Consider the following 14,604-nt stretch of genomic DNA (forward strand, 5'->3'; position numbering starts at 1 on the left):
AATTAAAAAAATAATAATATAAAATTATAAAATAAAATAATTCAGAGTGGCACAACCAACATGATGAAAAAGCCGTAAATTCGCCATATTTTTTACCTTTTCTAATCTATGTGTCATGACTGAAAATTTATTTAAGTATTATTGTCAAAGAACTCTCTCATTACAAAAAAATCTGACCTCTCTTTATTTAACCTCTAAATTAAGACAAATTTTTATAAATTTATAAAATGTCAAATGAATCATTTTATAAATCATTCAATATATAATTTGAGAGATCATGTCTCACTTTACTTCTTGTCACGAGAGAGGACTCATCTACAGTTTCCACCAACAGCTTGGATTGCTTGTGCAGGACAGACAGATATATGCAAATTAAGGAAGTTTGGTTATTATGCATTTCATTGTATTTCTCATTATGGCACAAACGAAATGGCTGATTGCAACATACCCGGGCACGCGCGCGCACAAAGGTTAGCTATATCATCTTGGCTTGAGATCATCCACCCTGAAAACTGCTGCTTTACTCTTTCTTCGCCTAGATCATTTCCTTTTTCCTTCTATTAGTTCCCAACCATTTTTGACAAACTTTAAATTACAATATAAGAAATACGAAATGAAATAGTCAGTAAATTCTTTCCATAGCAGCAATGATCACAACAACAATGTTATGACAACATAGTTTTATTATAAATATTAGTAGAGGGGCAAAGATAAACTATTTCCTATATCTAACCATCATTACGTTTGCCAAAAAAATGTCACCACCATAGGTAGATTCGATCATATCCCGAAGCAGAGGAAATTGACAGGATGCAAAAAAGATCAGGGGTGCAATAGAGAAAACACTTATAGGAAGGGCACGAATGTATTTAGGGCTCAGTGGGGGAATCCCCTGAAATTTTTTGTTATTGTATTTTACATCTCTAAATTTATACTTTTTTGCATTTATACTCATAAAATTTTGAAATTGTACCCTACTAAAATTTTGAAAAATCCCTCTATAAAAATTTGCCCGCCTCATAAATTTCTAGATCCGTCCCTGGGAGCAAGAATATATCCATGCTTTCTGTCCGAAAACAAGGTAAAGTGCGGCTCCAAAGGCCGCCATCATAGATACTATTGAAAAGAATAGGGTTACGAGACCCAAAATTAATCTTTTGGGTATGATGTAGAGAAAATCAATTTCAGCATAATGTGAAGTCAGTACGGACAAGAATATCAATAAAGATGAAGCAGATGAAAAAAGAGTAAGCGCGTCTGATATAATAAAGATTGTGAATGCATTCTCTTTGGAGAGAATCAGATGACTGTTATTGTCATCGTTTCCACTTGGTACTGTAATAGCAGCTGCAAATACTATGGTGACAATTAGAGCAGCTACAATTGTGCATGAGTTAGCAGTTTCTTTTAATCATTTCTCTCCTTCTTTCACCAAGTCCTCGTGCGTTTCAAAAAATATCATTAAGAAAGTACCTTGAACATGTGCTGCCTTGCCTTCAAATCTGGGAGAGGAATATAAATCTGCTTGTCAAATCGCCGCCTGATGGCCTGTGATTTAGTTTGCATTAGCCGCCAATAATAAGTAGCATTCTTTTTCTTACTTTCAATATGACACTTGTGTCCTAAACATGCTTGAACCCTGCACCCCTCTTTGGGGGTGGCAGTAGATTCTACTCAAACTAACAGCCAACTATCCAATAAAAATTAGCACTCCTGAAAAAACTTAGACGTTCCTATTTACTAGTCAAGACCTGTAAAGTGTCCAGAATTTCTCACCTGATCTAAGGCATACAGAGTATTTGTGGCTGCAAGAACAAGAACCTTCTGATCATTGTTCCCTACGCCCTGACATGAAAAATAAACAATTAAGCTCAAAAGAATGTAAACAAAAGAGATAAACTATCAGTCATAATATGAGAAATGCTAATGAGAGAGTGAGGGGGGAATATGTTGCATCACATGCTACTCTAAGACGGTTTGCAAGAACCGAATCTTGTGAATTGTGAGAAAGAGGATATATTTTCAATAAATATTCCACAAGCTCAACTTTAAAGACCATACTCTTTCCCATGACTCATGAGTGGACCATGATAGGGCTTTGCTTGACATTGGGGAGCCATCACCACTGTCTGCTAGGGAATGTTACACAACCAGCTTTTCCAGCCTATTCTTGATATCTTGACCTATCATTGGATGGTGGAAGAGGAAGAGGCGGCTAAGGCAATCAGTGATGATTATGCAATTATAGAGATGGATGACAGTTTAAAATTTTGATAATGACAATTATTTTCAGATACTGGTCATTTAAAGGTTTCAACTCATAAAATTTAATATAACATGTATCTGGTCAAAATGCATTACAGAGATAAAGTTAACATAAAAAGACAAGAAAAGGATCAAATTGGTAAAGCATCTGTTCAGTGAAAAAGGAAATTTGATGGTTTCAAAATTGAGAAAAGGAATCTGATCAATAAACCAAGTCTGAGTAAAATAGGGAATGGTAGTCGTACCTCACAGTTCTATTTCATTCAATCATTATTATTAAAGAATCGATTTCGTCAATGAAAATGATGGAAGGAGTACTTTCACGAGCCATTTGAAATTTGAAACTAGCTTTTCACTTTCTCCCATCCATTTTGAAACCAGGTCTGATGAAGAAATACTGCATAGAGACAGCATTTGATGCTTGTCAATCCATTAAGCAAACTACAGCTAAAAGAATACATTCAAAAAAGTGAAATATTCAACAGCCAAAATTTCTGAAAGAAAGGAAGAAGTGTAACCAAGTGATACTGACGGAAAAAGCACAATTCCACAATACAGACTTACAACTACATATGTGAACCAGCAAGGCATACATGGGAGGCAAAGTGGCTATCTAGGAAAGTTGCGTGAATCCAAGAACAATAGATATGATCAGGCATACAGAATGCAAATAAAATCTAGACAATCTCGGTTATTTGCAATCAAAAAATGAATAAATGATTATATATATTTACAAACACAACAAAGAAACCCTAACAGGAACTCAAGCAGGTTCATGTGCACCACAAATCAACTTCAACATATTAAACCTACCAAAGGATAGACCAATGTTATGCAATCTACTAGAAAATGACTGCATTCCATATTTCCACAAAGTATATCATGTGGAAAAACATGATACGAGCTTGACATATTGTATCAGGAGATTGATTTATAAGTGTCTATGTTGGCCAATCCATTATAATGGAAAGTGGAAACAAACATAAACACACACTTGATCATAGCATGAAAAACCTGAAGAAAGTTGAGTCTGCTTCAGTTGCAACAGCTTTGGCTAAGTATGATTTACCCGTTCCAGGTGGGCCATACAGTAGAAATGCTTTCCATGGTCACCTCTTCCCTAAACAAAGGTATAAGATCAAGTAGAATCATCAACTGCAAGATAGAATTGTACCATTCCCGATATCTAACTTGTAGATATGAAGTACTTTTGGAAGCATCAAATGTAAGGATAGCACAAAAATGTAATTACAGAGTCTACACACTATCTTTCAGGTTAATCATACATATATTATAAAGAAACTCCCCCAAAAGTTTCCAAAACAAGACATAATTGAAACTGTTCATGCTAAAATCTTTACTTGCCAACTGCTAGTTCCAGAAATTTGACACAATTACACTAGACAAAATGTAATTCAATCACAAATTTCAGACCAAATAGAATTTCTTTTGATCATTTAGAGACATGGAAGCAAATAGGTAGGAATAGAAGCATTGTATTAACTTTTAGCGCATCTAATGTGATAAAAACATCAGTAGAGCTTAATACAAAAGAACCATATAAGAAAAAGGTGACAAAAGCACATTGACATACACAATAAGGGGAACTTCAATTATTACAATAATTTGACAATAAAACATTCTTAATCTAACAGATACAAACTCATAATGACGTATCCTTGTATAGAACTTGGATTGCAATCAGAAAAGTATATCATATATAAAACAGCTAATAGAGCAACCCAGTTCTCCACTGGAAATTATAATTCAGAATGATCCTCCACTCACCCCCGTCCAGGCCAAATATGGTCTTTCTATGTCTATACCCATTTTTAATCCCCTTGTTTAGCATTTTTCTTCGGTTTGCTTTATACCTGAAATTACCAAATTAGCCAGGGACATAAAATATTTTAAGGTGGAGCAATTACTTATAGTAACTTTATCTTTAATTCTTATGCTCAAAGATTTAACCCCACAACAGCCAATTCCAACTAAGAGAGATTAGCTAAATATTTTGCACAAACCAAATATCTTCCCACTAAGAGAGATTAGCTAAATATCTTCACAAACCAAATATTTAACTCCACGCAGTTATGACCAAGGAAGCACAGGTGCAAACACACGATACGGACACGGTGACACGACAAATCTCGTCAAATATGTTTGTTATTTTTGTTTTATTATATTTTAAATGTCTAATCAACCCATAAGATATTCTAAATTGCATTGAATCCAATTCTTCTAAAAAAATAATCACAAAACCACCGACCGCGTCTTGAAAGTGTCCAAAATGTGTCCCTGCCATGTCCAACTAGAAAATAAAATATTCAAATTTCAGGACACTTCTAGCCGTGTCCAACACGTGTCTAGGCTGTGTCCGTGTGTTCGAGTATCCCATACCGCCACGACACACCAGGAGAAGTGTTCGTGTTTCCTGGGTTATGACTAGTTGAGCTGCACCACAGGCAGACTTCCCCTTTCAAATTAAAAGCAACAAACATTGCAAAAAGAATTATTGATGCATATATGGGTCCTACAATATCGTTAACCATGCCAAACTAACCTAAACCAAATGTGTGAATTTCTTGTCTTTGGTGTGACCATCGTTCTGTTTTTCAAATTGAAAGCAACCAGAGGCAACATACAAACAGAAACAAATATTGAGAAACTAACCAGTGAAAAATTGTGGGGATTTGACAGGCAATATAACAGCTTCCTGCAACGCCTGCTTTGCACTCTCAAGCCCTGCAACATCATTCCACTTCACATTTGGCTTCTCTCTGATTATCGCCGAATTAAGCCCAGACCTGAGCTTCGCTTGCTCTGAGTCTTCCCCGTCTCCACCTCCGTTCTTAGGCTTTGTCTTCGGCCGCGCGGTAACAGCAGCATCCCCATTGGAGGGAGAACCAGTTCCTCCTCCATCAAGAACAGCCCGAATCTCTTCGGCCCTCCTCAAGTACTCAGTGAATTTCTGAGTAATGGCTTCCTTAATCTTTGGGTTCTTTTCATACTTCAAATGGGTCTTAAAATATTCTAAAGCATTCATATAAAGGGAAAAAGCCTTGGCATAATTCCCCACGTTATCCTCTTCAACAGCCTGCTTCACATACGATATAGCCTGCTCCTTAAAATTGCTACACATTTTCTAATGACATAATGAGCACAGAAATCAATCCTCAAAATACCCAAATTGCAATCATATCATTAAAGCTTCTTCAATTCATTGACAATTGATCAAAATCGATTTCCCAATTACCCTCACTTTCTTCCCAATTGAACAATCCAACACCAAGTTGTTGTTTCGATGGTTTATTCAAATTTGAGGTGCTTTCGAGCAAATCAATCCTCCAATTCAATCAGATACAAAACAGCCCAATACGACAAATTCAAGATGTTCAATTGAGACTTCCAATAAACGAAGCTTAAAGAAAATCTTAGTACTAAAAAAGCTAGAAAAACTCCTTACAACATAATAAATACTCTTTGATTTGATGTTTGAGTGAGAGCAAATTTTATAGGACCTTCAATTTGATCAGAATATGAAAACCCAAAAACTGGAAAACGCTAAAAAGATAATCAAAATCAAATCAGCAATCAACAGTTGAAGAGAAGAGAAATTGAGGGTAACAGACCTTATACTAGCATTTTGCGATGCGAGACAGAGAAAGAGGTTCAACAAAAGCAAACGGTTGTTGTTAATTTTCTCTCTGAATTGGCAATCGCGGCTTTTGATTGGAAACCTTGACTGAGAAACGAGAACGAGAGACCAAATAAGTTGCTACGCCTCATACTAAATTTCCAAGTGGGATTCTTCCACTAACGGTGGTGCCAGAATTTCAATTTAGTAAAAAAAATTAAAAAAAATAACAATAATAATAATAACAATAACAATAACAATAATAATAATAATAAACAAAGAAAAGAAGAATTAGAAGAAGTATTTTAAGTTGAAATAGGAGACCACAATGGAATCAAATAGCCAATAATGCAATTGTGGTTGTGTTAAAGTCACCTTTGCAATTGAACTTCATTAAGGCAATTTTTTATTTTTTTATTTTTTCAGAAAACAAAATTTTTTTGAAGGACCTTTTACTAGTTACTCCGTACACTAGATTTTGTCCCACCCGCTAGTTCACCTACAAATATGTACGATGAAGAAATTTTGAAGACTTCACATTCAGTATAAAAGGTGAATTTTATAAGTACAAGTTATTCCATCACTTTCAAATTGAGTCTCAATTTGAGTTTTCGATCCCTTATCTGTGGTTGATATCAAGGAGTCCTAGAGATCCTAAATCAATCCCAAAGATGGAGTTTTATCATTCCCTAGCAGGAAAAGTGCAAGAAACACCATTGAAATATACATTTCATAGCACTTTTATCCCTTATTTTAAAAGGTGTGTAAAAAATACCCCTATTCTTTTCAATTTGTACAAAAATACCCCCTCAACTAATATAATACCCATTTTACCCTTTCACTTTTCCAAAAATGCCCTTACCAAACCCAGAGATCACGATCCGCCTTGTTCGTCCTCTTTACACTCATTCTTCAATACCTGAAACCCAAATCATGATGGGCCTTATTTGTCTTCGGAAACCCAACAACCATAACAAAAGTATTGCATTCTGGCACCATCACCACAACCTGTGGCATCACAAACTTCGGCAGTGCTTGGATGGTGGAGAGACGATGACGGCGAGCTTGGCCGATGCAGACCGGCTGGTGCAGCGGTGAGCTCGGCCGGTGAAGGGCTTGGCCGTGATGGTCTGATCGGCGATGAAGGGGTCGGTTGTGGAGAGGTTGGTCGGTGAACTGTGGATGGTGAGCAAGAGGGATACTCGGCGGGATTAAATGGCAGTGGCCTTGTGGCGGGTAGAGCTGTGACGGACTGGCGAGGATGAAGACGGCCGATCAGCAAGGAGGGAGACTTGGCGGGTTGTGGCAATAGCAGTGAACAGCGACTAGTGAAGTCGCGATTCCGGCGATAGGCTGTGAATTGTGGCTTCGGATGATGAGTCCGATTCCGATTGGGGTTGCGAATTGGTAGTTATATGTTGGAGAAGCTCACAGCCGAGCTTTTCCTTGCCCTCCGATGCCACGCCGCAAGTTCATAGTCGATTCATCACGGCCATTCAGCCATCCTTGCTTGTCGGTTTCATATCACCGTCATCCCATCCATCGCCGAGCTCCCTCTTGCTCGCTGTCCACCACCACCTGAAGCCGCAAGCTCACGATCGATCCTCACCATCGCTTCCTCGCTGGAAAAGGCGGATCCACGCCGCCGTTCTCATCGCCGGTGGGTGACCCAAGCTCTTCACCGGCCTCGGTGCGTCTTGGCAGCCGCCTTCCGTTCCCCTTCCTCGTTGCCGAAAGTATTGCCAATAAGAACATTTCAACTTCTTGCCGGCCCCTTTTAGTCATTTCACAAATTTTTTTTATTTTATATAGATTATAAAATGTGTTAATAAGGGCATTTTAGTCCAATTTTTATAAATAGGACCTATTTGCACAAATATCATAGTTTACGGGTGTTTTTTGCACGGGAGGGGTGCAATATGCACTATAAGCATACTATAAGAGTGTTTTTTGCACATGACCCTTCCCTAGCCTTTCAAAATTTCTTTGCTGTTGGATGGTGAAATTGATTTTTAAAAATCATACATTTTTGTTGATATGGGGACTGAAGCCCTAAATTAGAGTTTCTAGTACTCTACTTTTTAATTTCAGCCAATATTAGAATGTCATCATCCTCATTAAAGGTCAATCAAGTTGTCTGAAATACAAACTTAGATCTTCCAATTGCACTAGTTGATTTTAAATTGACGCATCTAATTGAGCAAATTTTGAAAAATTGTGAAATTAATTAGGATTTTTATAGCCCTTGTTGTCTATTCTGAATTTTTTAAAAACTTCATATTTCCATCATCAAATACTCAAATTAATGCTTTGATGGTGAAATTAAGCTCATTTTACCTTAGAACCCATCAGGGTTCTCTCTCAATCCAGCTACTTCCACTATTAGATCATATATGGGCCACCAGAATTGTCTGATTGTGGGTACATATTCCTAAACTATCATATCTTCATCTTTCCAATGCCAAATCATAAAGGGTCAGTTTGATAGAGTGGAAATGGGAGGAAAGGGAAGGGAATGTGATGGAGGAGAATTAAAAATTTGTGTTTGCCAAAAATTGTTAGAAGGAAAGAGAAGAGAAGGGAAGGGTTTAGAGGGTTAACTTGTGCCTTTAATAGTAAATTTCTTAACCTCTCAAAAATGGGAGGAAATGAAGGAAAAGGAAAGGAGAGGCTTGGTGTGTGATTTCAGATGCCAATCTTGCCCTTGATTAGTTGGAGAAAGAGAGGGCAAGCTTGAGAGTTGAGAACGGCGAAGCTTGCTTGCGAACGGCGAACGGCGAACCCGAATTGGAACAGCGGCCGATGGAAACTGATATGGGTTTTGATTTTTTAAACAATCTGATATAGGTTTTGATTGATATGGGTTTTGATTTTTTGAACAATCTGAAATTGGGTTTTGATTTTTTGAACAATCTTAAATGATGCCGTTATGGGTTTTGAAGTTTTGATTCTTGCAGACAAAAATATAAACTGAAATATATGAATTTTGAACTTCTGATTCTTGTAGTAGTTTGTAGTTGCAGAGAGAGAGAGAGAAGTTTGGCGTTGAGAACGAGAATAGGGAGATGGAGTTGAGAACGAGAAGAGAGATGGAGTTGATTTGCCTAAAAAAATTTGCCCTAAAATTTTTTTTCCTACTAGACAAATTTATATATATATAAATAAATTTATATTTTAAAATATAAAAGGGCATAATAGTAAATTTATTAAAATAATTCTCCTTCCTATCATTCCATTTCTTTCCCTAAACATGATTATTATTCTTCCCTTTCTTTTCCTTCATTAATCAACCAAAACAATACCAAATTAAAATTATTTTTCCCTTCCTTTTTCTTCCCTTTCCCTCATAACTAATGTTATCCTTCCCCTTCAAACCCACCCTACCAAACATAGCCAAAATCAATGATTCTTGGAGTGATTTACCGTTTTGAGAATATTTTGAACCTTTTTTGTTCTTTAAATGTCATCTTTAAGCAATTTTAACTTCACACTCAAATCAACTACCCATTCTATTTATATTTTACTCACTACACATATAATCATTAAATTACATTGAGTGAATTTTGTATTACAAAATTTGCAATCACAATATTAGAATTACAAAATTCTTAACTCATTTATAAAATTACATACTTATTTGTTTAACTATCTGATTTTATTTCTTAACCAAAAAAAAAAAAAAAAATCTATTTCTTCATCTCAATTATTAATATATAGTTATCACAAAGTATGCATAATTACATAATTGAACCAATTAATCATAATATTTAACCAAATACTTATATATACTAGTAAAAAAAAATAGTTTTCTACTTTGCCAATTAGGAACCAATTTTTGACGCACAACCACGCTATAAAATATAGACTTTAGAAGTGGTATATATCTCTTATCTTTGATTCATTGTAAGTAACTGTTTGCGCGGTTTTACGCCGGTCGATGGACTCTTCGCGGGCGTGCCAGAGTATTTGTACAAAACACTCAAAAAAATGTTGATTCGAACACCAACCTATCCCTTTTTCGATGGCTGACTATCAGACGATTGTGTGGGAGAGAGACTAGTAAGAACTCTCAGTAAGGTTCTTTTTATGCCTTGTTTGTAGTAAGGACTTTTTATCTAAAGTGCTTAAAAGAAAATAAAATGCGATTTAAAGTAAATGAAAATGAACTAGCTGAATTGAAATGGACTTTAAAATAAATTGGCTGAATTGAAATAACACGAAAAATAATGACATTTTTGAATGAAATCCTGGCTGAATTAAAATGACATGAATCTGATCAAAGATTTGTCATTGATTCCGTTGCATAAAACAAAGATTTAATTTGTAAATAGCATAATTAAGCATTGCAAAGGAAGAATAAGTTACTGGAACTTAGCTTCTTCGAATGAAATTTGCCATTGAAGATAAAGATGACGTTGAGTCATTTGTTGAATTTTTGATTCATGCTGATTTGTGGTTGGTGCTGGACAAATTGGAATAGATTACAAGACTTCTATTTAGAGAAGTTCTAAATCAACTAATCTATTTATTTCTTGCTAAAATATCTCGCTGCCCTTGATTTTCTTCACTTTGTTACTCAAACAAAGTCATGCTTCAATATTCCTGTTACGCCTTACTTCGTCTTTGAATTTTCCTTTCTTTTATTTGCTTTAGTTGAAGATATTTTGCCGAAGAAAACTCCTTTTGATTTAGTCAATGCTAGTTGCTAAAAAGTTGCTGACAAATTGCTAATTTTTAGCAACTTCCTTCCATAGGCTCGGCTGATCCTTAAATAGCTTGAATAACCTTTTGTAGCTTTCACCCATTTATTCACGCGGCTGCCCCTTGGTTGAATTCCTATTTCATAGGGATTTAATTTCCTTCTTCAACTAAATTCCTACCTCGTAGAGATTTAGTTATTTGTTGTAACTAAATCTCTAAGTCTTTCCTTTTCAAATAACATATTTGAATTAATTCAAATATTAATCACCAAGATTTTAGCAACAACCTTGTTGGGTGAAAAGGCTGAATTCCTAGATTTTCTCCTTTTGTCTCTCTATTGGCCGACTTCCCTTGGAATCCTATTACACACTTGTCAGCTCCTCACTAGTCCACGTCATTGTTGAAGTGGCTGCCAAGTTTTGGTGCCAACAAATGCCCCCTGAATTTCAAATGTTTTATTGGCCACTCAGGCCAATAAGATTTTTGGAATTTGAGTCGACCAAGCTTGAATTTCAAATTTTTTGGTAATTAATTCTTTCTCTTTCCAACCACCTGCCCTAATGGTTATCCACTTCCCAATTAAAGCGGTGATTACATCAATCCGTCATTACACCCAGCTAGTATTTAGCTTCCTATCCTGAAATTTCTGAGATCATTATTCCTTATCGCTAACTCTGAAAATTCCTTTCCTCATCTCTCAACAATCCAGATTCCTTTAACGATCTTTCATGGCTCCTAAGGAAACCAAGTCAACCGATTCTACTTCGGCCCCACAACCTTCAGATTCTTCAACTCATAGCAGTGCCATCGAGAAATCCCTAAAAACTCTTTCTTCTTACAAGTATTGCCTTAATACTCTCATAGATCTTTGTACTAACTTCAAGGGTTTAGGTCCTGCTTTCCTTGATGAAGCTCCCTCATCCATCTCGTCTTACTACCCCTCGGCCGAGGCACTTCCATTTCTTCAAACTTTCCCTCCTAATGAAAATGACAGTTTGCCAAATTTTCATTTCAGGACATGGCATATTCCCAATGATGCTTGGATCAATTGGGTCGACCGAGTTGGAGCTGTAAAAAGAGAGACGTGGAAAACTTGTGGTATTTACGATGCCATTCAACTGAGTAAAACAAATATTGCTCAGGACAGGGCTCTGATGATAGCAGCTATTTTTAACTGGTCGACCACCATCAACTCTTTGCACTTGAAGTATGGCATGATGGCTACAACCATTCAAGATGTATGTTATTTAACCGGCCTCAAACCCTTTGGAATTGATGTGAGTACTTTACTGGTAGAAGAGGACTCCCCTTTTATTTTCCCCTCTAAGCAAAGTGGAACCAAATCCTCTGAATCCTCATACGGCAAATATTTAACCTCTACCATGGATCCTCGCGTTCCTGTAAATGATGCCGAGCATATTGCCTTTTTGTTGTCCTGGCTGAACAAATTCCTCCTATGTGTACCAGCCTTTCAAGTTACCAAGGATTACATTCATGTGGCCGTCGCTATTTCCAGAGGTAAACCCTTTGCTCTAGCTCCTTTAATGTTATCCCATTTATATAGAGGAATTTATGACCTGCTTACCTCTAACTTTGGACGTTACGGTGTCCCCCTCTTGTTATTTCAAATTTGGTTGCAAGTTTACTTTCCTGAATTGGGGCCTATGGTGAGGCCATCGGCCAATGACTCACTCATTTCTGTAAGTTATGCATCGGCCGTGCCCAAATCTAACTCATTTGGAGATTGTTTTAATTTCTTCTACTCTGGCTGTGAACATAAAACCATCAGCCAGTACATTCCATTTTCTCACTGTTCTCTAGCCCTTCGATGGCTGACTCCTCCTCAAGGATTATCCACCAAGAAGACTACTGATGAGCTTTCGACCATGTGGGCCAGTTTCCTTCTTCCAAGAGATCTTCATTTCAACACTGGTCCTTTGGGGACAGTAAATTCAAAGGTTGGGGTTGAGTTTTATAACCCTAGTCAGCTTGCTAGGCAATTCGGTCTGACTCAAATGATTTCCATGCCTCCTTACCTCTCTTTTAACAAAAATTTCAATCGACGTGTGGTATTCCCGGATGAATCTTATGTTAAGAATGTATCTTCTCGGTTTTCTAGTTTACAGGCTGAATTCAGATTCCAACCCTTCATAAAAAAACCCAGCCTCAGATTCTAGTTTTGACCAATGGTGGTCTTCTTACATCACCTCCACCAGGACGGCTGAGTGCCAACCCTTTGTTATTAAAATCTTGGAGTCATTTAAATTCATATCTGTGGCCTTTGAGGGGACATTCAAAATTACCAGGGCTGTTACTCCAAAGAAGGTACCCCAAAAAGATCCTCCCAAAGGCAAGAAACAAACAGCCAAGAAACTTCCTTTCTCTTAGCCAATAGATGCTCCAACAAGGATAAACAAAGAGAGAAAAGCTAAGGCAAAAGCCACAGCCAGCCTTCTCAAAGGTATACTCTTCTTTTCTTTCCATATATATAAATATATATATATGTTTATTTAAAAGTTTTGAATTAAATTTCCTTACCCCTTTGCAGATTCAGACGATGAAACTTTATCAGCCTCTCTTAACCCAGAAAATGTTGAGCTTCAAGATGATGAGATCTCCTCCGTCCAACCTTTTCAGCCTGCAGCAACTGAATCAACCATCAAACCTAATATTCCTCCAGCCCCTCCAGTTATAGGCAAGGTAAACCATATCGGCCGTATTATTAAAATACTTGGCCAATATCGATACTTAACTCTCGGCCACTACTATAATCGGCCGAGACAATGTTTAACAAAACTTTCTTTTTCAGGGAAAAAGAAAGAAATCAACTGTCCTGGGACTTTAAAGAGGACAAAACTCAGCAAGGGTAAGAAACAAAAAATTGAAGAAGATCCTGACAGTCCGCAGCCTACAGAAAACGTGGCTAATGATCCCATAATTGATCTGGCCGATGACCCCATCATCAATGTGGCTGATGATCATTCTGATCACTCCTCGGGTGAAAAAGAGGTAATGAAATTTTTTTTTTTTTTAAATGTTCATCACTTTTTGATAATTATCGATAGTCTTTCTCTTGCAGCAATCTCCTCTTCTCGACCTGGTTTATAGCCTAGTTAGGAACTTCAGTCCTTTAAAGGATTTTCATGATCCCACTGAGGTGCCCTTTAATGTTCAAGTCACTCCTACCAAAGCTTCATCCCAAGGAGACAGTACAACTGTTCAGCCAGAATTTCCTCCTTTAGTGACCAGTCATCAACCACCTCTGATTGCAGACATGGCCGAATCATCTAAGGTATTGACTACCTCATAATTTTTTGTTATACTCCAAAATTTTGGGATCTAACCCCCCTTTTTTTATTTCAACAGGTTGTACATGAAGAGACACAAATCATCCCTTCATTTCTTCCACCAAAAGTTCCTGCTTCATCACTACTGGCCCTGAGCAATTTCTTCAAAGATGTGGTAGCTTTAGTGAATGAAGAAAAAGAAAGTGAGTCTTCGGGAGCAACTCCAGTCACTTCAGCTAGTGTTCCAACTCAAACCATAGAGGAAACCAAAAGAGACGCTGCTGATCTTCCTGAATTTGAGAATGAGCTCACAGCTGTGCTTACTACGCTCAGCCAGTATCCAGACTTCCCAGTCGACCTGCAAGCCACCATAGCTACCTTCAAAGACCAACTGCCAGCTTTGGTTGATGAAATTTTTCAAGCTAATGAATCAATCAATCAGTTCAATAAGAGCAAGAGCAGGAAGGATACTCTCGGCAATCAATTGTTGACTCAAGCTTCCACCTTTGACCGAGTGAATACAGAGTTCATCAGCCTTGAGGAAAGAGTGAAAATCCTCCAAAAAGAGATTGACCAAATTCATGCTCGTAAGGCCATCTTGTTTACCGAGGCTGCCATATTGTAGTTTGAAGCACAAGACCTTGCTCACGAGCATGTAAATCTTCGTGAAGAATTACCTAAGTTAGAAGAATCAAAGAGGCAAGCCATGGTTGC

At 37.2% G+C, this 14,604-nt stretch overlaps 1 pseudogene; it reads right to left on the bottom strand.

Moving 5' to 3' along the window:
• Positions 1-228: 228 nt before the first annotated feature.
• On the bottom strand, positions 229-7,646 carry LOC132311841 (protein SUPPRESSOR OF K(+) TRANSPORT GROWTH DEFECT 1-like; annotated as a pseudogene).
• Positions 7,647-14,604: the final 6,958 nt, after the last annotated feature.

The sequence above is a fragment of the Cornus florida genome, unplaced genomic scaffold (genome assembly GCF_030987335.1).
Source record: "Cornus florida cultivar Cherokee Brave unplaced genomic scaffold, ASM3098733v1 CherokeeBrave_3.0.0_Hap2_Chr06, whole genome shotgun sequence".
In the NCBI taxonomy this organism is placed as follows: Eukaryota; Viridiplantae; Streptophyta; class Magnoliopsida; order Cornales; family Cornaceae; genus Cornus; species Cornus florida.